Source organism: Python bivittatus, unplaced genomic scaffold (assembly GCF_059951505.1).
Source record: "Python bivittatus isolate LINGU-HERP-01145 unplaced genomic scaffold, Pbiv_v1 ctg000580_np1212, whole genome shotgun sequence".
Classification (NCBI taxonomy): Eukaryota; Metazoa; Chordata; class Lepidosauria; order Squamata; family Pythonidae; genus Python; species Python bivittatus.
In genome coordinates, this window is record NW_028277087.1 from 8,812,634 (window position 1) to 8,837,505 (window position 24,872).

The window sequence follows — 24,872 nt, forward strand, 5'->3', positions numbered from 1 at the left end:
AACCATTGGCCTCTTTTTAACTTTAAGAGTTAAAGAGTTAAGAGTTCCTCCTTGTGGGGGAGTTGGGCGGTGATATAAATTTGACATATAAATAAATAAATAAATAAATAAGCTTCCTTTCTTATGCCTTGGTGTGTACATGCCATGTCCGTTATTATACTATATTCTTCTCAGGTTTGACAGAGGTCTGTAGGATAAGTTTATAATCCTCAAATCCCTTTTGGATAATTTTATTGTTTTATCTACCTTTTTTTTTGTATTTTATTATAGCCAGTTTGGTCCAGTGGTGAAGGCACCAGGCTAGAAACCAGGAGGTTGTGAGTTCTAGTCTTGACTTAGGCATGAAAGCTGTCTGGGTGACTTTGGGCCAGTCCCTCTCTCTCTCAGCCCAACTCACCTCACAGGGATGTTGTTGCGGGGAAAATAGGAGGAGGAAGGAGTATTAGGTATGCTCACCGCCTTGAGTTATTTATAAAAATAAGAAAGGGGGGACAAAAAAATAAAAATAAAAAATAAATTTTGCTATTTTAAAGTTTATACAACCCAGAGTGCTAATTTTAATCTCTTTTCTCTTTTGTTGCACACATGTAGCCTGAGCAAGAATCTTAGCATTTTTTGATTTAATATTGTCTTTTAGCCAAAATTCTTTGTTTGTAAGTACCTTTCCTACTTACTCTGATGTTGTCAATTTAGTTTTGGTTATTTGAACACCGATTCCCTTGTACTGGTTAATGACTGCAATACAGTTATTTCTTTCTCTCACTGAGCAGACGTTGGCCTCCATGGGCTAAGTAACTCCATCCAACTCTAAGATTTGATGATGGATGGATAAACAGATACATAGGCAGATGGATGGATAGAGATAGATAAATAAATATGTGGATGGATGGATGGATGGATGGATGGATGGATGGATGGATGGACGGACAGATAGAGAAAAAGATGTATGGGAAGTGGGGGGGTGGATAGATAGATTAGTAGATGGGTGGGTGGGTGGAAAGAAGGAAGGGGGGAGGGAGGGAGGGAAGGAAGGAAGGAAGGAAGGAAGGAAGGACAATAGATAGTGTAAGAACCATGGTACTCAGTGCCCAATGAAAGCAACTCTCATTGAAACCAAGGCAGGTTCAAAGGAAAGTTCATTTATTGGAAAGTAGTGCACAGCTCTCAAAGCAAATAGCTGGAACTGAGCCCCGTGCGTGCCAGAACTTAGTTTTACCTCACTCCCGTTTCACCCCCGCTTCTGTCTTTGAATCTCTCTTGCGCATGTTGAAGATTCTCTCCGGTTCTTACGTTGGTATGACCTTGGGCATTCCTGAGAGCCAGATAATAGTCTATCTGCGCCCAACAGTTCACCTTCTAACCTTCCCTCCCTTTCCTTCGCTGTCATGGCAGAAACGAAGCAAGCAAACTAGCAGCACAAGTGATCGATTGCGAGGAGTCTGACAAGCAGGGCCATTGCGGGTTGTGGTAAAAGAAGTCACGATGGGGGCTAAAACAGTCACACATAAGAAACGGGCAGAACTTTTATCACACGTCGTGGCTGCCATCTTGACTTCTTGACCACTCCCTGTGGACAGCCCTGATAGATGGAGCCATTAGACACTGCTTTGCTAAAAATCATGATTTCTCAGACAACGTTTGACAGCAGGCTCTTGGGGGACCCTGGAGGCCCTTAAGAAGGGCCCAAAAGCCACATGGCCCTGGGAGGTTGCATATCCTTGCTATAATTGCAGGATTTGTTTGCTGATCAAGAGTTGGGCTAGATCAGGGTTCCTCAAACTTGGCCACTTTAAGACGGGTGGACTTCAACTCCCAGAATTCCCCAGCCAGCTGAACCCCAGGAGTTGAAGTCCACCCGTCTTAAAGTGGCCAAGGTTGAGGAACCCGGGGCTAGATGACCCCACCCCCAAAAAATCCCACTAACATTATGACTCTATGATTGTTTGCTTCAGAGTGCGCAGACCATGCCCAACCCAAAGAAGTAATGCATTGGGGTGGCCTGAAAGAATAATTTGGAGCCAGACATGATCCAGAGAGTAAGTTCTCCAAACATTTGAAAGCAGCAGTAGCGTCCCCCCCTCCATTTTTCTAAGAGCAATTTGTCTGCATTAACAGAATTTCTTTCCTCTTTTATATTTGTCTTGGTCTGACATGTTTTGAAAACAAAACTGATGGATTCAATATTCTGAGTTCATGATGTCCTTCAAATATATTCCGCAAACAGTAAACCACAGCTGAATCTGGATCATCTTATCATCCTCCCAGTCCTGGGAATCTATTGCTCCTGATTCCTGGCGGCCCCCCTCCCTCTCTCCCCCTTTCACAACACGATCCTCAGCCCCCAAACTGTAGATGTCCCCAAAATCAGGTCTGGCTAAAATTTTAAATTTTGTTCGGGACTGAGGGGTCACCAGTTTATTTTAATAGAAATGAAATGTTTACATCCAGACTAAAGGCATTCCCAAATATTTGGAGACTCAAAAGCTGTGCAGGCAGAGGGCGAGATTTGTCTTTTGGCAGGCGAGGGGGAAAAACAATGGGGAAATCTGCTTTGGTGGTAAAAGGAAACAAATCTGAAGTTGCTAGAAGGCAGAAAGGGAAAAGGGTGTGTTGGACGGCAATGGCCGTCATCCCCAGCCACCGTCGGCTATGATAGGAGTTGTAGTCCAACACAGCTCTTGGCCTCATGTTGGGAAAAGCTGTCTCGAATGGTATCATGGAGCTCTTCAGCACTTTTACAGCACCTCTTATTCATCTTTCAACCAAAATAAGGCCCACTGAATTTAGAAGGGTTTCCTCCCAGAAAGTTATTGTAGGATTGTAACCCAAGGCATATTTACTTGGGAATAAGCACCCTAAATTCACTGAGACAGGCATTCAGAGAAAAATTCGTAGACTTGATCATGGAGAACAAGAACGGAAGTTCACACACCCTATCTAAAAGCCCCATGTCTATAGTTCTTTAAGCCGGCGGAACCAGAGGGGAACCAGTGAATTCTTCATATGGTGTCATTTGACTGCTGAGTTATTTATCCAAGTACTGGAAGCACTCTGTGCATGCTCAAAAGCGCATTACCAATAGAGTGATACGTTCTCAAGCCGAAGCGATACAAAAAACAGGTTCTGAAGTAAAGACATCGTAAATTTGGCATCTCTTAAATTGTACTTAAGTGTTTTCGGCCCAAAGTATTCTTTATCTGAGTGTGTGTGTGTGTGTGTGTGTGTGTGTGTTCAGCAAGCACATGTGTTTACATTTTGTATCTTGTTTATCCATTTAGCATTTGCCCTTACTCTTTTTTATCTTAGACATCATGGACTCTCTCATGGGAAGCAGCAATATAAGGGCTTAAAATAAATGAAATAAATTCGTGTTATTACTTATTTTAAAAGTTGCTGTTGGGTCATCTGTCAGCCACCACCCCCATCTGCCCCAGACAGCTTGCACATTAAACTTCAAAACAATGTTCAAAGTTTTGAAGCATCCCTCAGAGCAGAAGAGAGAGAGAAAAAAAGAAAAAAGACAGGAACAAAACGTTATTTTAGCAAGGGGACGCAGGCTTACGGAATCAAAATAAATGGAGAGCTGACCTGGATTTGACTCAAATCCGGAAGTCATGCAGGATGAATGAATCCCGTTAAGTCTTGCAACCTTTGGCCCCGATTATGCAAAATCACAGCATCCTAATTTTGCGCACTTGTAGTCCAGTCTTTTGTGTGTTTACTTAGAAGAAAGCTCATTTCTGTTCCACGGGGCTTACTCTCAAGTCAGTAGACATTAGTCTACAGCAGGGTTTCTCAAGCTTGGCAGCTTTCAGATGGGTGGACTTCAACTCCCAGAATTCCCCAGCCAGCATGGCTGGCTGGGGAATTCTGGGAGTTGAAATCCACCCATCTGAAAGCTGCCAAGCTTGAGAAACACTGGTCTACAGACTTAATTTCCAGAAGAAGGCAAAATATTTTGCACCAGTCTCTCAGTGAAGATCCAACTGTCCCTCTCCTTGTTTCAGGGGTGTGTTAAACACTGAACTATTTTGAAGGAAGTTCCAATGAACTTAATTTATTTATTCATTTGATTTGATGCCGCCTGACTCCAATCCAGTCTTGGTGGCTTACAAACTAAAGAACAACCTAAAAACTAAAGGTAAATAGGAACCGTCTCACCAAGGAAAAAGAAAAGTAAATTATCATATCGGCTCTTAATTTGTATTTATTCGGTACGCCTGCATTCTGTTTCTAAAATAACGTTTTGCTTCCATTGTGTTTCTTTCCGGTCCGTATTATGCCATCATTCATATTCGCATTTAATTGCACTGATATTACTTGGTTATGCTATGGATTTTCTAATTTTCCGATTTAGAGTTTTAAATGTACCACAGACGTTTCAATATTTTCCTTATGTTGTGCGAGTTGCCAAGAACTTTCAGATTGCAGCGGGATACAAATGAAATAAATGAATCCATAACGTGGGCCTCGTGGATGGCTGGAAAACATTTATGCACAAATGTCTTACTTACTGTTCTTTTAATTCTGGAGAGGCAAGTTATCTGGGGCAGGTAGGCATAGTAGCTGAAAGATGGCCCAGGGGCAGCTATTAAAATAGGTAATAACAAATTCATGTTATTACTTATGTTACTAGGTGCTTCTGGGTCATCTTTCATTTATTTTAAACCATTATATTGCTGCTTCTCGTGAAAGAGTCTATGATATCTAGGACCAGACAAAAGAGTAAGAACAAATTACAGTGGTACCTCTAGTTACGAACTTAATCCGTTCCGTGACTCTGGTTGCAACTCGAGTTGGTCTCAAGTCGAGGTAAAGTTTCCCATAAGGTTCAATGTAAATATGGTTAATCCGTTCCGCTGTCCGAATTTGGTTGCACCCCGAGGCAAATTTCCCCATAAGGTTCAATGTAAATACGGCTAAACAGTTCTGAAATATATGCATTTTATTTTTAAACCTCAAAAACCTTCCAAACGCCACAAAAACCTTCCAAACGCCACAAAACACACCACAAGCCTCACCGAACGTCTCCTTGCTACCGCGATCTCGCCCACAGGAAGCCGCGACCGTGTGGCAGCAGGGAAAATGGCCGCGGATCCGGTTCGTATCTCAAGGCGGAGTTCGCATGTCGAGGTAAATTTTTGGGGCCGGAGCTGGTCGTATCTCGAAAAATTCGTAAGGAGGGGCGTTCGTAACTAGAGGTACCACTGTATATTGGTCCCTTCTTGAATATCGTTCTGGAATATGAACATAAAGTACCCTTGGGGATTAATTTTTCACCTATTGTTATTATGGCTTATTTCTGTTGGATTACTTGCTTTTTAAATAACCTTTATTTTTTTCTTTACAAAACAATCATTAATGTTAAAGAAAAAAGAAAATTTGAAACAAAATTAAAAGTACAAACTAAAAATACAAAGTAAGAAGAGAAGGAAAAAAAGGGAAAAAATCTACCTCCTATTTTATACTTGTCAATAGTCACTGGTTTACCAATGAATTCACTACTATAATATGAACAGTACGAGACATTATTGCCATAGTAACAAATATTGCTGCGTTCTTTGATTAGTAGAGAATACTGCCTTTTCCAAAACAGATAAATCACACATTTCCGACAACCATTCCTTGACATCTGGAATGATATCACTTTTCCAATTTCTTAAGATAATTCTTTGATTACTTGATAATGCTTCCATTGAAGCACTGTGGCAATGCTTAATTTAATTAATTCAGTTAGTGTAGTTACTGTAGCTGAAAATCCCATCTAACTTCAATGATGCCATGATTTTCCTGCTTTGCCCTCCGTGAACCTCTATTTTTATTTATTTATTTACAGCCCAAAGGCCTGAAAGCAAGTTACAAATATAATCTAGACTTAGATAAAACAATGTAACAGATAAAATATTTAATAAATATTACATGATACACTTAAAAGCCCAACTCATTGATCTGTTACTAAAAACCTTGTTTTTATAGCCATAGTTAAAAATCTGGCTGTTGCCATTGTCATCTCAGGATTTTCCTCTGCAAGTAAAATTTTTACATACTCAGAAATATCCCTTCCTGATTTAGATTTTAAAATAGCCCATATTAATTTAGCCAATGTGGATCTCATCTGTAAAAAAGAATGTTCCCATATAGTCTATAGTTACTTAGTGGTAGGAAAAATTAACCCAGCGCTTCAATTATTTCCATAATCATGACTTATAGCATCTTCATAGTATCACCACACCGTAGCTGAAGAGATATAAAGCCGCTCAGTCATGGCATTGCAATCAAAACCTTATGCCTTTTTTTTTGGACAATCAGAGGCACTTTCATCTTGAACTCCCTTTTCTACATTTTCTTGTCTTTGTTCATCTGTCTTTTCCTCGCACGCAAAAGAAATATGTAGTGGGGCAATAGACAAACCAAGGAAGATACACATTTGTTTCCGAGAGGGCTGAATGTCTCTGCTGCTTTATAACCTAGTGATGGATCTCAATACTTTTAGCTTAAAAGAAGCCAAGAACATTTGCAGACGGTCAAATCCTGTTCACACTGGAGGACGGGTGTAGAGTTCTACTTTTTATTTATTTATTTTCATCTCATAGATTTTATTTATTTATTTATTTATTTAATCACATGTATATGGCCGCCCATCTCACAAGAAGCAACTCTGGGCGCTTACAACAATCAATAAAAACAACCAATATATTAAAAAAATAATTATAAAATATAAAAGTCAGTATTAAAAATGGAAAAAACACTATAAAAAATTAAAATATACGAACCGCATGGAGGGAGTACAAGATCAACCACAATGGAGCCATCTAAGAACGTCTCCAGTTCCCTGAGAGCCCCAGGCCTGCTGATATAACCAGGTCTTGAGGGACTTCCAGAATTATGACAGGGATGGAGCTAACCTGACTTTGGAGAGGGGAGTCCTGGGCTATTTAGATAGCCACACATCTCAAATGACTTTGGGCCACACTTCCAACATTAAAATAATAAAAACATTTAAAAACGTAAAAACCCATAAACAACAAACAGCAATCAACATAACCAGGAGACGGGCTCCTTCTCACATCCAGGGCCCCAGACCCAAGCACAAAACTACATCTTCAGGGCCTTATGGAAGGCCAACGGAGAACTTTCATGCACAAAAATATGTCAGCAATTTATGAAGTACAGGAACGCCAGGGAGATAAATAGAAAAATTCTGTTTCACAATAAACAGAAAGCCGTCTTGCAGACTAGAAGCCCAAATAACAATTATTTAAAAGAGATACTGGCTATTTTATTTCCACAATGATTCACAGGCTTATCCATAATCCTCAGAAATCTAAAGCACATGGTCCAAACCATTCTGTTCTAACATCAGTTCATCTCTTCCAAGCTATAGATGAACTGGTTGAATACATCTCTTTGGGTTTCCTGTAACTGCTACTTGGACTCAAGTATTGCTTCTGCAAATGGAAGTTCCTAACAGCCCGATCAAGCCCTTAACAACCCTCTTCCTTCTCTGTGAAGGCATCTCATCTCTTCTGAAGCCTACCATCACATATAGTGGCATGGAGTTCCATCAGCTATCGACATGCATTGTGAAAAGACAGAATCCTTTCATTCTGAATGTCAGAGCAAGACTGAGAACTTCTTGAGAACTTGCAAAGCAGCTATTCTGTTTCATTGCTTGTCCTGCTTATATATAAGAACAGGGAAAGCATCTGGTATCCACATGGAAAGGCAATTTGCCTTCCCATTGAGGTCCCACTCTGAAATTAGGTTGAGTGCGTGTTGGGGGGAGCAGATGTAATCTGAAGGAAGGCTCTTATTTTTGTCAAATCTCTTTGAAAGAGAAAGAGAGAAAGAATAGCCATATTCTGAAGACTCAATACCAATTCAAACTAACAAAAATAGCATGCTAATGAAGTTCCTCAAATTCAGTGATTAATACATTGAGGGAGGATTTTTCAGTGAAGAAATTGACTCAGCAAAAGGTTACATTTTGGCATTTCAGAGTACTTTGGGTGACTTTAGGTAAACCAGAATTATCTGCCAATTTTCTCACTTGGTGTTCCTATTTACTAGCGTCATCTCTTCCCATTTTACTTTGCTTTCAGATTTGCAGGAGTATTTACTGATATATCTGTTTTGTAAATTATGATTGAGATAGTGAAAAAAGAAAAAGGAAAGGGAAAAGCGAAGCGAAGCGAAGCAAAGTGAAGAAATAGACATTACTGTTTTCCCTCTTTCTTCCCTTCCTCCCTCCCTCTCTTCTCACTTTTTCTTCTTGTGGTTTATCACTTTCATGCCTTAGCCAATATTTTCATCTTGCTCCTTTCCATCGCACTGCTGATTTCTGCTGCCCCTTGGTTCCAGAACTGATCAGAAAAGCAGCTTGGCAAGAGAAGCAGACAAGATCCAGGGGACCGGTTACCTACCTTCCGACCTGGGAGCTGAGAAGTTGGTGTCTCTCGCTGAGGAGGAAGCCAGCTTCTGCCGAAAGCGCCTGCATTTGTACAAAGGAGAGAACAGACGGAAGGGAGGGTGGGCAAAGGGAGGGGCCTCCAGAGTCCAGTCAAGAAGCTGGCTACATCTGTAGTTGTCTCATCACTCGGAAGAGAAGGGGTCTGTGGAACTTAGGGGGAAAAGGAACTTAATTCTTTTTTTAATTGAAGGTGGCCTTGGGAAGGTCATCCCAGGATGCTAAGGGAGAACACATGCGTTAAAGTCCACACATCTTAAAGTTGCTGAGGTTGCAAAACACTGATCTATTGCATGCCACTGCTGTATTCCTGGGTTATTCATCTAGTACAGTGTCTTTCAACCTCGGCAACTTTAAGGTGTATGGGCTTCAACTCCCAGAATTCCCCAGCCAGCAAAGTTACCAAGGTTGAAAAACACTGATCTAATACGTGGTTCTGTGTTGCAGCAGGTATCTATGCCTCTTCCCCAACCCCACAACATGTTTAATGATAGGGGAAAAATTAACACAGTTTTCAGGAAATGTTAATAAAATAATGCATGCTGTAGTGGATCTTTCTTTCTTTATAAGTGCATGATAAATGGGTAATATTTCTGCTCTGGACTGTTTTAGTAATTCTTCTGTGTGTGTGTGTGTGTGTGTGTGTGTACACACACACACACACACACACACCCCTCTTACTCATCTCAAAAGTAAAACCATCTCACATGCATAAAAGGTAATGCTGAGGCATGCTTAATATAGTCAACCATACCACAAACTTTTCTCTTTGGCATTTTTTTTCTTCCTAGTGGTTTTTTCTGCAGGTACAGGGTCTGCTTTTTTGCGGGGAGAGGGAGATCAATCGAATGTTGATCCATTGGTTGTGACAGGAATTGACTCACCAGACTGTCGCCCGAGCCTGACGCTGTGGGCAAAGAGAGATTGTTAAAAATCACTTATGTGTAAAAAAAAGTTAGATAAGGACTGGTAAAGAGATTTTGATGTTCTTTTTAATACCTGAGTTTTCCCTTTCCCTTTCCCTTCCACCCTACTGAGGTGGAGTCTCATGAGATTGCCATGGGCTTGCATAATCCAGTCTAAATCTTGGACATAATTCATCAGGAGAAACAGCTTAGCTTTACCCAATAAAATGCTGGTCTCTCTTAATGGGGTTTTATGACTGCTATGGCGTGAAAAGATCTTCCTACACTGCTGGGTAAAAATGTGCTCCACAGCCAGCAACGTTGTCTTCTTCTGCTCCAGTTCATCTGACAGTTCCTTTAGATCTGTATCTCCTGAATCTCTCCTCTGTATCTTGTGCATATCAGTAAACACAAAACACATCATTTCACTTCTTGTTAGGACACTACTGGTCAAGCAACTGAGAGCATCTCAAATAGAGTGTGGACATTCTTCAACTTTTCCCTAGCTCCCCAAGGTAGTGGTCCTGGTTCAACCAAACTTTTAGCCCCAAAGTAACACTTCTGATTTTTCTTAGAAGGAGAGAGATTTCCCCCTCTCCTGAATATGGGTTGGATTCTCCATCTCTGCCATATCACCTACAAATCCAATGTATTATGCCCATTTGTCATGCTCACACTCAGACTTGGTGTGAATCTGTATTGTTTTTAAGATTGTTTTAGTCTGGGCTGTCTGTTTGGTTTGATGTTTTATTGGAACGAGATGCTTGTTTAGCCCCAGAGAAGATGCTGTGAGAACACTGGGTCCCACAGGTGCTGCAGTTGAGGACCTGGGCAATAAATCAGGCTTACACACACCATGGCTTAGGGGGTGCATGAACAATGGTTTCGATCCTCTCACTTCCTAACTCAACAGCCAAGAGGAAGGTCAGCAGCTGTGTGGCAGCTACAGAAAGGGCAAGAACAGGATGGCTTTTCAACTGTTGGCAAGGGGGGTTGAAAAAGGTCAAGATGGTGGCCATGACTGCATGATTGAAGCTACTATCCTGATGAACCCTAAGCAACAGCATGCAACTGGCTGAACTTTGGCCATATGCTCCACTAGGGATGGGGAACCTGTGGCCCACTATACATTTTTATCCTGGCTAGAGCTGCTGGGAGTTGTAGTTTAGCACGGTAGTGGGTCAGGGCTACAAGCAGCTTTGCTGTGGTTCTCCTCTCCTTACCCCAGTAGTCTCTCCAGAAAAGGTTGTGGAATTGGAACTGGATGGGAAGATGGGACTGGAGACTCCTTCCTTTATATTTGGGTTTGGGATTTTTTGGGAAGCTGAAGATTATCTTCCAGTAAGGCCATACAAACATTGTTGACCACTTTCTTCCCTGACCCTGATATTCCTTATAACTGAGTGTACAATTACTCATGTCTAGAGGAAATTCTTTCCTATTATTCATCATCTGATAAATGATAAATTATCAAGCTCAATTGCTGCAGCTACAACATTGCCAGATGTCTGCCAAAGTGGCACGCTGTGGAGACTTTTTGTGCTCCTTGGAGAGTTAAGGTACAACCTCTAATGCACTAAGATGTAAATTCTGGACCAACCTTCCCCAAGGTGATACTTCTCAGTTGGGTTAGACTACAACTTTCATCATCTCCTGCAAGCATGGAGCCACTAGAAGCTTTGAACTAGCCAGTTCCCAGCTGGCATTCTGGCTTCCAGATAAATTAGCCTATAGCTTCCATCACTCTGACAATTAGCTGTGTTTTCTAGGGTGAGAGGAACTGTAATCCAATATATCAAAAGAGTCTTTAGAGACTTTGGGTAAAACCCAGAAGATAGAGACCTTCTAACTGCTCTTGGCAGGGATGCCCCCGGGGTGTCCCCAGGGTGTGATCAAAAAAGTCAAGATGGTGCAATTGAAGCTCCACCTGTTTTTTATGTGCAACAGGTTAAGCTTCTATCACACTATTGTGGCTCCCATCTTGATTTTTTGATCACTCCTGGGGGAGACTCCTGCCTCATGGTAACATTTTTCATAGATTTACCTTCTTTCTACCAATATTTAGATGTGCACATATGTGTATGAATGGAAGAAAGGAGAAGGGAGGGAGGGAGGGAGGGAATGGGAAAAAGTGAATGGAGGAAGGAAGGAAGGCATTCTGTATTGGTTACAATAAACGGACTTTTTTCTTGGAACCGACTTTTGATTTGATGAGTTTCAACATTTTTATTATATTATATCTACATTTTATGCTCAGCTGCCTTGTAGTGAAAAGGTGGGACACACATTTAATGGAAAAAATAAACAGCTGTGTCTCATCACCCGCTTAATGATAAAATTTGGCTGCTGGTCCTACAGAGACTGCTTGTTGTATCTTTGCTTGAGTAGCTGTTCTGAATTAGTTTCCTTTTTTCCCAGCTTCCTTATTTCATTCAGTATTTTGAAAAAAAATATCAGTAGAAAGAAAGTCAAAAAAATATAGAACATGTATGAAAACAGGAAATAAGGTATAAATAGTAAAGCACAGTGACTAAACAATGTATCTAAGGCAATGATCTTCAAACTTGGCAACTTTACGATGCACGAGAGATGAAATCCACGCATCATAAAGTTGCCAAGTTTGAAAAACACTAATCTCTAAGCAAAACACAAATATTGTTATTGGATTTAAAGCTAAACGTACCCAGTCGACGCAGTAGAAATCCCTAACAAAACTATAAGCAATAAACAGTACATTAAGTCAATACTGGAATTTTAGATCAAATTAAGATGCAATTCTATAGATAACAAAACCCAAATAGAATTCAATTCCTTTCTACCCACAGGCCCAGCCAGGAGAGTGATGTGCACAGAAATACAGAGCATGAATTCTCATCTTTCTTGACCATCCTAGAAACCAACTTTTCTGGGCATGCACATGAATCATTGAATCACAAACATGAACTGGGCTGTGTCAGCCATTGAATTCCTCCTCCTCCTCCTCCTCCTCCTCCTCCTCCTCCTCCTCCTCCTCCTCCATCACCACCACCACCACCACCACCACTCTGGCTTAGGGCAGAGAATAAAGCCAGAATGAAGGCAGAGTGCCACTCCTACCATTAAAAGACACACTAACCAACTGCCTCTGGATTTTGGCTTATTTTATTTATCAAATTTATATGGTCACCCGTTTCACCAAAGTGACTATGGGTAGCATACAATAAAACCAATGTTTAAAACATATTATGAAAACCACTTAAAACAATTATTTAAACATAAATAAGACCAAGATCACAAGAGGGTTAAAATCAGAATGTTATGTGTGTTGTGGCTTCCCATTGCCACATAGCTCTCTGTCCCATGCTTGCTCTCTCTCTCACACACACACACAAACACACACACATCCTTTTCCCCCTAAAGATCTGTCAGATGTGATGAAAGCTCATGGCCCATCTTAGGTCAGATGAAAGATCTTTTATTGGCCTGCTCCTTGCTAACTTTGGCATGCAGAGCTCCAGCCAGGCCAGGCTGAAAAATCACCAGGCCTGGGGAGGGAAGGAACTGCTGTCATTGAGAGGCTGTGGGTCATTCATATTTTGGCTTAGGAGGAAGGATTCACACATCACCCCAAGTTCAGCCTCTACTGGAGGAAGAGAAACAGTTATCTGGAGGACTAGCTGTGTTTTTCTTTTGTGGGAAGTCAACAATAAATCTTGTGGCCTCTTGAAGAATAACAGTTGGCTTGCAACCATTATATTAAGCCATGCTATGGTTAGTTTCTTAGGAGCTGTTATATGCTTGCAAAGCATCTCAAGATGTATTGTCGAAGGCTTTCATGGCCGGCATACGATGGCTGGTGTGGGTCTTCCGGGCTGTGTGGCCGTGTTCTGGAAGTTTTGCTCCTGCACTCTGAAGATGCCGGTCACAGGTGCTGGCGAAACGTTAGGAAACAGAACTTCAAGAACACGGCCACACAGCCCAGAAGACCCACACCAGCCATCTCAAGATGGTTTGCAATGTTATGAATATATGAATGCATTCAGTCATATCATACCATATATAATACTTTCATAATATATGTGATAAAATGCCCTCCATAAAAAGTCATATTATCTAAGACACGATCTGTATGTATTGTGTGCTCCTTTCATACAACCTGCATTCACACAACCTGCTCATCCTAATGAATAAGTAAACCATTTCCTGGGCTAAAAAATGCATTAAATAGTCAATTTACCCAATACTGTACAGTAGATTCATGCAAGATGCCAAGACACACAGACGCTATCTTGACTTTTTTGACACCCTCTATTTCCCTTAAAATGCTCCTTGGTCTGGTGAAGTTTCTCAGATGCCTCCCATCCTTGGATCTTGATGACAGGAACATCTTCAATGTACATCAAATAAAAGAATGACTTTTGGGGACCAGAACTACAGAAGGAGTTCAGAGTAGGTCATCAATATATGTCAAGCAAGCATTCTTGGGAATGCTATTGACTTGAAGATATATGTCCTCCTCCTTCTCTCTCTATAGTAACTAGAGAAGTGGCAACATGGGGTGGCCCAGAGCATCACCAGAGGTGGTCCTCCTGATGCCTTGCCTTGGGTTCCATCTTTGCTGCTTCAGAAGGCAGGTCCAGAACCAGTGGGAGGAAGTTGAAAGGAAACAGATTTTAGTTCCTCTAACAGTTAAGCAGATAATGTCACTGTGTGAAGCCCACTGCCTCCTCTCCAGCTCTTAAATGAGAGCAGCAGACTTTCCTGATTCTTACTTTATCTATCTCTGCCTATCTTCTCTTCCATGCTGGCTGACTTCTGAGGCAAATATAACTTAAACCAATCAATCAATAAATAAACGATAGTTACACCGAACAACAATGCCATTCATCTGGCCAGCCAACCTTCTGGAATGAACTGTGATCTACAGTTGGCAGATATCTTGGAGCCATAAGAAGGAAGTGATCATCTACCAAGTCCTGACCCATAATTGCAAACTCTGATTGACAGTAGCTGTCCAGAGTCTTGTAACTTCCAAAAACAGAGTTCCTTCATCCTGAAAGGCCAACATCCTGACTCTTTACAAGTCCCCCTTCTCCCAAGTAACTTACCTTAGAATGCTTAAGATCAGAAGGAAAAGTGAGAGCTTTGGATCTACATTTAGAGCAGCTGCAATCGAGGTTAGTCTCAACTGATTCAAATCCCACGGAATGTAAAGGGCACTATATAAATATGATCAGGTCTACTTTTAACCCACTAGCACCAGTTTCTTGGCTTCTAATAGATGAGGCGCTGATCTAGTCTTCAGCACAACCATTTTTATTCCATTATAGCATCTGTAGTTCTTCAGCTCTTTTTTCTTTTTCCCATCCTTGCAGACTTTACTTAATTGATGCTTAATCTTTTCCTAATTGATAGTTAACTGAAACAGCCATTTTTAGTATTATTAGGCAGTTGTAATTTTTTGAGCTTGTTTTCTTCCAATAAAAAAGTGCAAAATAACAAAATGTGCTATTGTGTTAACTCTTGTCTATTTTTTTTCAATCCAGAAAACTGATTTTTTTTTTTAAAAAAAGTGGGTGCTTAAAAATGTAAAGGAGATGGCCATGATTGAAAGCAGGACCTTTGGACCTTGATTGGAGTGGTCTGATAATCTTGCCATGCCACCGGGAATTCCGGGAACTATTATCTGGTTATCTGGAAGGTGTAATCTGGGAGCGGTTATCTGGCCCTGTGGAAGTCTGCCACTGACTTTGCTCTAAGGACCACAAAGGAAAGGGTTATCTACGAATAGCCTGAGGATGGAGTAGGGACTTCCACAGGGAGGTCAAAGAAGTCAAGATGGCAGCCCCAACCATGTAATTGAAGCCCTTCCCCTTTTTTACATGCATCGCAATGCACATGCAAAGGGGCGGGGCTTTGAGTAGATGATCATGACCTTGACCTCTTTGATCCCACCTCACAGATGCCCCTGGGACGGAGCATTTATACCAGGTTTTTCCAACCTGGGAAAAACATTGAGCTGCGACTCCCATTATCCCTGGTTAGTGAGGGAGGTTCCTTCTGATTGGAGATGATGGGAGTGGTGATCAGATGCAGTGTGAGGCTCTAGGTTTGGAAAGAATGACTTGTAGTGTTTCTCAAACTTGACAATTTTAAGATGTGTGGAGTCCACACATCTTGAAATTGCCAAGTTTCAGAAACGGAATGCTTTGAAACTAGAATGACATCCAAGAAAAGCGACAGTTGTAGGGATACTGTTTTTTAATTATTACTTTTTTACCCTCCAAAAGTGGGGAGGGGTGTACCAATAACCTATAGGCTTAATTGGAGGGGTTGGGAGTAGGAAAAAAAGGGAATGGACTGCTTTTATATGAGAGGGGATATATCCCAGGGATCCAAAGGAGGGCTTGTCAAACTTGTGTGAAAAGCTTGTGTGAAAAGGAAAGGAAAGAAAAAAAGGAAAGAAAGATCAAGAAAACACAGGAAGCCGAAAGAAATGGTACCTAACAAATAAAGGAGATTCATATGTATTTGCTAAAAAGGTCAGTGGGTGAGTGACTTTCATCCACTGCATGCAGTAAAAATGAATCATTTTGTGATCTGTTATTAAGAGTGACTTGGAAGATGCCTGGAAAAGGCCTGTGAATTGATAGAGGTAGTCCTTGCTTAATGACCATTTGTTTAGTGACTGTTCAAAGTTATGATGGCACTGAAAAAAGTGACTTATGACAGGTCCTCGCACTTACAACCATCACAGCATCCCTGTGGTCATGTGATTGCAATTCAGACGTTTGGCAGTCATCATGCATTTATGACAGTCATAGCGTCTTGCAGTCATATGATCACCATTTACAACCTTCTCAGCTGGCTTCCAACAAGCAAAGTCAATGGGGAAGTCGGCAGGAGGTCCCAAGTCATGGTGACGTGATGTCTCGTTTAACGACCTTGGGTGATTCGCTTAACAACCACAATCAGAACTGCTGGAACTGCCATCGCTAAGCAGGATGGTCATGTCATGTTTCGCTTAATGACTGCTTTGCTTAGCGATAGAGTTGCGGGTCCCAATTAGGGTTGTTAAGCGAGGACTACCTGTATGCCGAATAGTACTTTTTAAAAAAATCATCCCTCATTTTTTATTACTCCTTTCTACCTTCATCTCCAGCTCTTCCTTTCTCACATTGTGGGATTTGGAGTTCCTTTCTCCTATTTGTCTTTAAGAGAAGTTGGGTGACGTGAGTCAAAGTGTGGGGAGAAAACCTGGACTGAACCAGCCCTCCTCAAAATATCGCTGTTTGGATTCTGCTTTAGCGGCACTTCTTCCCCCAACCCCATAAAATGTTTGGTGGACAGCTTTCTCACCTCTTTGCAATGTCCTGCCGTGACTCATTTCTCTTGCCTCATCCTCAACTCTGGTCCCCGACAGGTGGGTGGCAGGGGATGGGAATGGGCCCTGTTGTCTTCTGCCACGCATGAAGTGTGTTGAAGTCCACACATCTTAAAGTTGCTGAGGTTGAGAAACACGGCGATAGATACTGGGGCCTCTGTAGGCAGAGTCAAAAATCAAGATGGTGCCCAGGCTGCCGGTCAAGGAGATTCATATGTATTTGCTAAAAAGGTCAGTGGGTGAGTGACTTTCATCTGCATCGCCTGAGACCCGTCAGATCTTCAGGAACAATCATAGCTGGTTTTAGGACTTTTTTATGTAAATGCGATTATTCTTGTAGTGTTGAGGGCCACATGGTAGAATATTGTTAGAGTGCATATTTACTAGAGCGTATTAAGAGTGCATATTTACTGGAGCGTATTAACAAAGCGCTTGCGGTTAAGTCTCAAGAGGAGGTGGGTTGCGCACAGGTGTCAGACCACCGATAAAAAGTCGCTGTACTTTGAAAAGGGGAAGGGGAATGGTGCTGAGGTATTCAGAAACCATCAAGTTACCTTGTTATGAGACCCCTTATGACCCTAGTGTAACCAAAAGCGAATTAACATAGTAAAACACACACCCCTAAGATGGAAATTTTAGAAAGCATAGAACATGCTAAGCTTATTATGGGATCTTCCGGGCTGTGTGGCCGTGTTCTGGAAGTTTTGTTTCCTAACGTTTCGCCAGCATCTGTGACTGGCATCTTCAGAGGGCAGGAGCACAGACAGGAGCAGTTCTCTCTGTGCCCAGAACTGCTCCTGTCTGTGCTCCTGCCCTCTGAAGATGCCGGTCACAGATGCTGGCGAAACGTTAGGAAACAAAACTTCCAGAACACGGCCACACAGCCCGGAAGACCCACACCAGCCATCGTATTCCGGCCGTGAAAGCCTTTGACAATACACTTATTATGGGATGTTAGCATGTAACATGGAATCAAGTGTGTCTGCGCAACCATGTAACCAATCATGTTTTTTTACATGCCTACTTCCCTATTTTTGAAAAGTATAAAAATTGATGTAGAACTTTGCTCAAGGTTCCTCTCCTTGGAGAGACGGGACCCTTTTTGCTGAAGCACTTCAATAAAAAGAATAAAAGGGTTCCCCAACTCGGTGTGTTGATTGGACCTTGCGTGCCGGGGAGACAAACCTGCCACTCTTTTGTGGCCCACGGCGTAGTGTCTGTGTCATTGTTTTTAATATATTTTATTAGATATATCAGAGAAAATATATAAACAGAGAAGGAAAAAGAAGAAAAGAAAGGAATACAATGAGTAAACAAGGGATTTACAGAAGTCCCGGAGAGTATAATTTTCCAGTATATCATCAGTTTTGAATAACTGAATATATTAGATCATTTTAAAAGCCTGAAAATCACTATTTTCATTTCAAAAGAATGAAACTGTGAACTGCAGTAAATTCTGTCCATATTAGTAAATGTCTTTCTAATTTAGAAGTCCTAGAAAATTAAAATATAGTCTTTACGCAGAGAGAAAGGTTGTTTGTATAGCAATGACTCAAACTGGCTGCACACCATATTACTTTGGATTTTTTTATATACTTGTGAAAATTTGCTTGCTCCTTCCTTTTACTGAGTAGGGGGGCTTCTATATGCTAACAAGGGAATATCAATATCAATATTATATATTAATATTGACTACTGATGTGTTGCTTTTGAATTTTACTTTGCAGGATTCTGTGGTTGAAATTTCTTAGGATTTATGATACATTTTCTCTCTCTTGGGGGGATAATAATTTTTGGCTTGATGAGCCACTGAAATGATGAACCATTACAAATGCTTTTGTAAAGACTAGGGATACAGAACCCTTGATTTGGTCCCATTTAGACTTAGTTCCCATGTTATTAATTGGCATGGTTGGAAAAGGCAGAGTGACCCAGGCTGGAGTTTAACAAGAAACTGTCTGCACCTTGAATTATGCCACGGTTCAATAATGAAGAAAAGCTGAAAAATCCATGGTACAAATACAGCCTTTTTGAGAAACTGTAGTGATGTCATTCTGGGGCAGTGTTTTATCCATCCAAAACTGGGAAGCCACAGTCTCAGGAAGGCTAGATGCCCTGAGACTCCTTTTGGACCCAGTTATTGCAATCACCCTGGGAACCTTTTGCTGGACTGACATTGAGAGCAACTTCCTGCTTGTCCAAAAGAGAAAGCTGAGCTGCCTATCTGGCGGAAGCAGAGGGACGCATCTGCTACGGCTTCGTGCTTGGAGAAGTATAGATCTCTCTCTCTCCCTGCCCTGTCTCTTGCCTTGTTCCCCGTAAGCCCAACAAAGCTGACAGAGGAAAAAAACACCGCTTGGATGTGGGTGTGCATCTGGCCTCACAGCCAGAGACCACTCCGGAGTGAGCAGGGGGCCTAGCAACCCCCAAGGGTCCAAGGCTTGTGGGGATGTGGGAATGGAATGACCCCACTTCACTTTGGGGTTCAATGCATGGCAGCCACCAGAGAGCTGCTTGGTTGCTGCTGATATTACAGGATCTCCCTGGTGATCCAAAGGTTGGAAGTTGTGAATTCTGGCTGCCAACCGATGATTTTACTGCATCCCACCCTGCTTTTTTAACAAATGCGGCTGCTGTCAGTAACTCACAGTGTTTAATAGCTTTGAGTATTTATGTGTACACGTTCCATGCGCGTGTTGCATTTTCACTTCACTGTAAGCCATTCGTATTTCTCTTTTTTAAAAGGCAATTTGTGTCTCTGCGTGTGTCACACAAAACACAAACATATGTATTCTTACAGCACTGCAAATACCCTGTTCTTAGTTTTAGCACATGTTCAGAATTGTTTTTTAGTAACTTGATCGGGGTTAGTGTGGGCTAACTTCTCTATTTGCCATTTGGAGTTTATTTTATAAAGAAAAGCTGGATATACAGTTATAAATAAATAGAACAAAATAAATATTGAAAGGGGTGAGTTAGAGCAATCAGCAGAATGACCTCCAAACCACGGCTAGAAAAGGATAGAACTCCATTCCTTCCTATAGAGAACCTTGAAAGTGGATGAATGCATAAAAAATGGGCATTCTACACGGCTAGAGAAATATGATTTAAGTATCTCTGGAGAGTGAAGCCCACAAATGTCCCACGGGTAACTGGTGCCTCACCCAGGACCCTGAACCCTTCAATCTCCCTGGAGAGGGTGGCGACAGCTAAATTGCATTTCAAGGAGAAGAAACGCTGAGAAAGGGGAGAGGCTTAAAATTTACAGGAATTAAGTGGGAACATCTTCTAGACCCTGTTATCTCATCAGGGTTTTAAATTTTTTAAATGTATAAAACGCAGACATGAATTACATTTGGAACTCAGTTTCTTCCAATAAGTCCATTAGGCAATTATGAGGCTTACTCATTTGTTTGTTACGAGGAGTTGATGGGTTTTTCTATTCTCTGTCTTTCCTCCCTGCAAAAAAACTGATAAACTTCAGGCTGACTCAGAAGTTGAGATCAACTGTAATTCAAAAGAAATGTATGGGCCGGTTGTTGAACCCCATTCCAGGAGAATTACGTCTAGAATAAATCTGATCACATTAGCCTTTCAAAATGTTCTGTCCAGGGTGTTGGTAGAGAAATTGGGTATTTCCTTCAAGTTCCTAGGAAAAGGAAAGATTGTCACCCAATTTATTTAGGTAAATTGTTATTATTTGTTTGTACAAATTACAACAATTTGTAAATTGTTATTAAAAATGGACATTCTACCCGGGTAGAGAAATATGATTTAAGTATCTCTGGAAAGTGAAGCCCACAAATGTCCCACGGGTAACTGGTGCCTCACCCAGGACCCTGAACCCTTCAATCTCCCTGGAGAGGGTGGCGACAGCTAAATTGCATTTCAAGGAGAAGAAACGCTGAGAAAGGGGAGACATATTATTATTATGCCTTCAAGTCAGTGTTGACTCCTGGCGACTGCTTGGACAAGTCCCTGAAGTTTTCTTGGCAAGGTTTTTCAGAAGTGGTTTGCCCTTGCCTCCTTCCTAGGGCTGAGACAGAGTGACTGGCACAAGGCCACCCAGCTGGCTTTGTGCCTAAGGCAGGACTGGAACTCACAGTCTCCCAGTTTCTGGCCTGATGTCTTAACCATTACACCACTCTGTTTAGGACAGACCTCCCCCTTAACAATGCCATAGCCTTCCTATTTGAGCATCTTCCCATTTCTCCCCCCTGCCACCTTCAGGTGGAGGGAGGCGCAGAACATAATAAGCAAACCAGGGCATATGGAATGTGTGGGTGGAATGCCTTTATGCTAAGGTAAAAATACCTGATTCCACACATTCTTTTTGCTAGGATGGCCTGCAAAATGTAGAGCTGAAGATAACAGGTCTGTTCAGGTAAAGTAACTGGTGTTCATTGCTTCTAAATGCGATTGCTTTGTTCATGTCTTACACAAACAGCTGTGTCATAACAATTCTCATCCTGGTGATCCAGGAGATGCTGGTAGGGAAAAGGAGACAATGTTAGACTGCATAAACCAAAGATTTGGTTCTGTATGGAACAGTTTGTATTATTTATTAAGGGCATGCCCTGCAATGCAATGTTTGCATCAATGCCCGCTTCTCAAAGCATTAAAGTGGCCACATCCTCTGGAAGGGTTGATGCAGTTGTTTCGAAAGCTTTCTGGGCTGTCTATGAAGGTGTGTGCAGGCATAACTATTGTGGTTGGCTGATGGTATTGGTGGAAGCATTGTCTGTACATGCACACTTATGCTCAGAGGGCTAGGGAAGGCCTCTGGAACAACTGCGCCAACCTTTCCAGAAGATGTGGCTGCTTTAATGCTTTAAGGAAGTGTGTTCTGCTGGTTCCAACATCCTTTGCATAGTTTGAATGCTTTGCAAACTGGTCATGATACAGATGAAACCAAAAATAGATCCAGTCCAGTCTGTTGTGTCCGTAAGGACTCACAAGATCTATTTATGGAACAAAGTTCAATGTTACTCCTTGCCACAGTGGAATGGGAGAGGATCCAACTCACTACCCCAATGAGGAATCCTAGTACAGCATCCCTGACAGGTGTCCATCCAATCCCTGCTTAAACATTTTCCAAGGCAGTTTGTTCCATTGTTGAACAATTCTGTAAGGAATGGAGTCAGTTACAGTTGGCAATAAGTGTCACCACTGGAAGACCTGAAAGACCAGGTTAGGGATAGACTATCATGGAGAAAATCTGTCTGTGTGGTCACTAGGAGTCAAAAATGACTCAATGGCACATAATCTGTTAGGAACTTTTTTATGAGGTCCAACTGGAATCTACTTCTATGTAATTTATATCCACTATTTTTTTGGAACAACTTTGGACAATTCTGCCCCATTTTCTACATAACAGCCTTTTGGATACTTCAACGCTGCCATCATGTCTCCCTATGGTCTTTTTTTCTCCAGGCTAAACATTCCTATCTCCAACCATTGCTCATTGGAATTTCCTTCCAGGCTCCTGATTATTGCCTTACCATCTTGATTGCTTTCCTCTCAACACACTTTATCAATGTTCTTCCTAAAATGCAGTGCTCAGGACTGAATCCAGAGGAGTGAAGAGAACAACTTCACTTGTTCTTGATATCATAGTTCTATTTATGCAGCCTAGGAGTGCAACCTGATCCAGGAGGCATTAACCAAACCTTCTGCCTGGCTGGGTGGTTTTAAACACATCACCCCATAAAGTCTTTGTTGTTTCCCCTTCCTTATATTCTTTGCCTAGATGCTCTCAGCTGGGCCCTGGATCTCAATGCATTTGTGCATTTCCTTACACATAGCGTCACCTCCTCCTTCCTTTTTCTCCATTCCTCTTTCTGTGGGAGGGGAAATCCCAGCAGCCTTGATATGGTGCATCTCATATTTAAGAGGCTCTCCCTGAACCCAGAGGTGTTAGACAACCGCCTCCAGGTCTCCAACCTTCCTTTTTTAGCAGAAGTTGTTGAGAAGGTAGCGTAGGACCAACTATGGAACTCTCTAGAGCAGCGTTTCTCAACCTTAATGGCTGGCTGTGGAATTCTGGGAGTTGAAGTCTACATGTCTTAGAAGTTGCCAAGGCTGGGGACTTTGCTCAGCTTTGGCTGGTGCATCAGTTGTGGGGTTTCCTGGGATGAGAGGACCTTGTGGCAGTGACTCATGCCCTCATTGTCATGTGTCTAGACCGGAGTTTCTCAGCCTCAGCAACTTTCAGATGTGGGAACGTCAGCTCCAAAATTCCCCAGCCAGCAATTGGGTGTGCAACTGGCTGGGGAATTCTGGGAGTCGAAGTCCCGATATCTGAAAGTTGCTGAGGTTGAGAAACACTGGCCTAGACTACTGCAAGGCATCTACATGGGGGCTGTCTTTAAAAACTATCCGGCAGAGAGTGCAGTGGCCTGGATGGTCGCTGGCAGTTATCACTGGGAGCATGTGATACCTGTGTTGCAAGCTCTGCATTCATTGCTTAGGTGCTTCCAGTGCAAATTTGGTGTTAACCTCTAAAGGTCTTTATGGCTTAGTGCTAGGCTACCTTCAGGGCTACATCTCCCTACAGAAGTCTGCCCAACTGTTATAATCATGCCAAGAGAAGCAGCTGATTGTACCCCATTTTTGAGAGGTTGGGGGGCCAACGCTCATGTTGTTTCTCAGTGGTGCCATTGACCCTATGGCTAACCTAGGCCATCTTCCAGATGATATTGAAGACCGAGCCCTTCTGGAGGGCACTGGGGTGTGATGCCTCTCCGGTTGGCACTGTATGGGATTTAGTCTTTCTGTATTTTATTGTATCTGTAAGCTGCCAAGATTGCAGTGGAGTAAAAACCTGATAAATAAATGAATACCTTCTTTTTGAGCCAATCATATTCTCCAGTCCTGCGAGCTTCAGAAGCTTCCCTCCTTCCACCAGGTTTAAGTAATGTCCACAAAACCATATTTCTTCCTGTTTGCTCTCCATATTCTCTATATATGTACAGTACAAAGACATTGGAATCCTTGGGTCACATAACTTGACCTATTTCTTGCAAGAATGAGCACCCCTACATGCCCATGCACACCCATATATGCCACACAGTAAGTAGCACAGACAACCCAGGACTCTAAATGACCCGAGTAAAAGATATGTTTTGACCCCCCTCTTCGAGCGTAGAAAGGAGGGGCCCGGCCTCAGCCAGCTGCAACAGGCAGGGCTCCCTGTAGTGTGTGAAAATAGTTTGCCTCTAGAGCAGTGTTTCTTAATCTTTTTTCCTTCAGGACCCCTTCCCACTTTTAAAAATCATGGAGGACTTTTGTTTGTATGGGTTCTATTTATCATATTAAAAATCAAAACTGATGCATTCACTGTTGCTACCGCTTCTCACAATGGTTTGATGGGGTTTTAAGGATGGTATTATTTGTCAACCTAGGCTGGCAAATAATTTTGATTTTGAGGGCTCCTGAGAGGGTCTTGGGGGACCCCCAGGGGTCCTAAGACCACAATTCAAGAAACACTGCTCTAGAGCAACTGTCATCTAAGAATAAGTGCTTTGGATTAAGGGCTCAGCTATCACACTTCATAGCCATGACCCAATGGCCATGCTGGCTAGGAGACTGTAGGGTAGCCATTTACAGATGAGCGGGGGGTAGGGGGGGTAGGACCCCGCTTTATCAGTCAATCCAAGCCACCATTAGCCAAAGCTAACCAACCAACCAACCAAACACATCACATTGCACAGAGTGCAGAAAAGGAGTCCAAACTACTAAGGCAAAGAAATTAAAGGCATAAGATACTTCCAGGAAACCCTTAGACAGCAAGCAAAGGCTCTACCCCTCCTCCGTAGGTGTCTGTAGGGGGCAAATGATATGTTTGATGATGTCAACACACTAAGGCTATGAATTGTGTACTTGCGTCAGATGTGAGGATGCCAATATGTAATGGAGGCATTTGCATGATGACCTTGTGCAATTCATTGTTTTGGCTGTAGCTTGCTGCAGATGCCACCATCCCCACCTCCCGCACACCATCCTCATTGTTCAACTCCCCATCCCCCTCCAAAAAGCCTTTTGAGCTACAGTGCCTCCAAATGTGGGTGTTCTACCACTGATGGATCTATTTTCTTTTGTCACCATTTCTGTCATCCACTTTTAAAGCCACCTGCTG

At 42.1% G+C, this 24,872-nt stretch overlaps 1 protein-coding gene across 1 annotated transcript in view; it reads right to left on the reverse strand.

Annotated features, from left to right (window-relative positions):
- The window catches only part of TBXA2R (thromboxane A2 receptor), a 35,981-nt gene extending 27,459 nt beyond the window's left edge, over positions 1-8,522 (reverse strand). Inside the window, exon 1 of the mRNA XM_007436851.4 lies at positions 8,424-8,522. The gene's annotated coding sequence lies outside the window, so the exon portion shown is untranslated. The remainder of the gene's footprint in view (positions 1-8,423) is intronic.
- Positions 8,523-24,872: the final 16,350 nt, after the last annotated feature.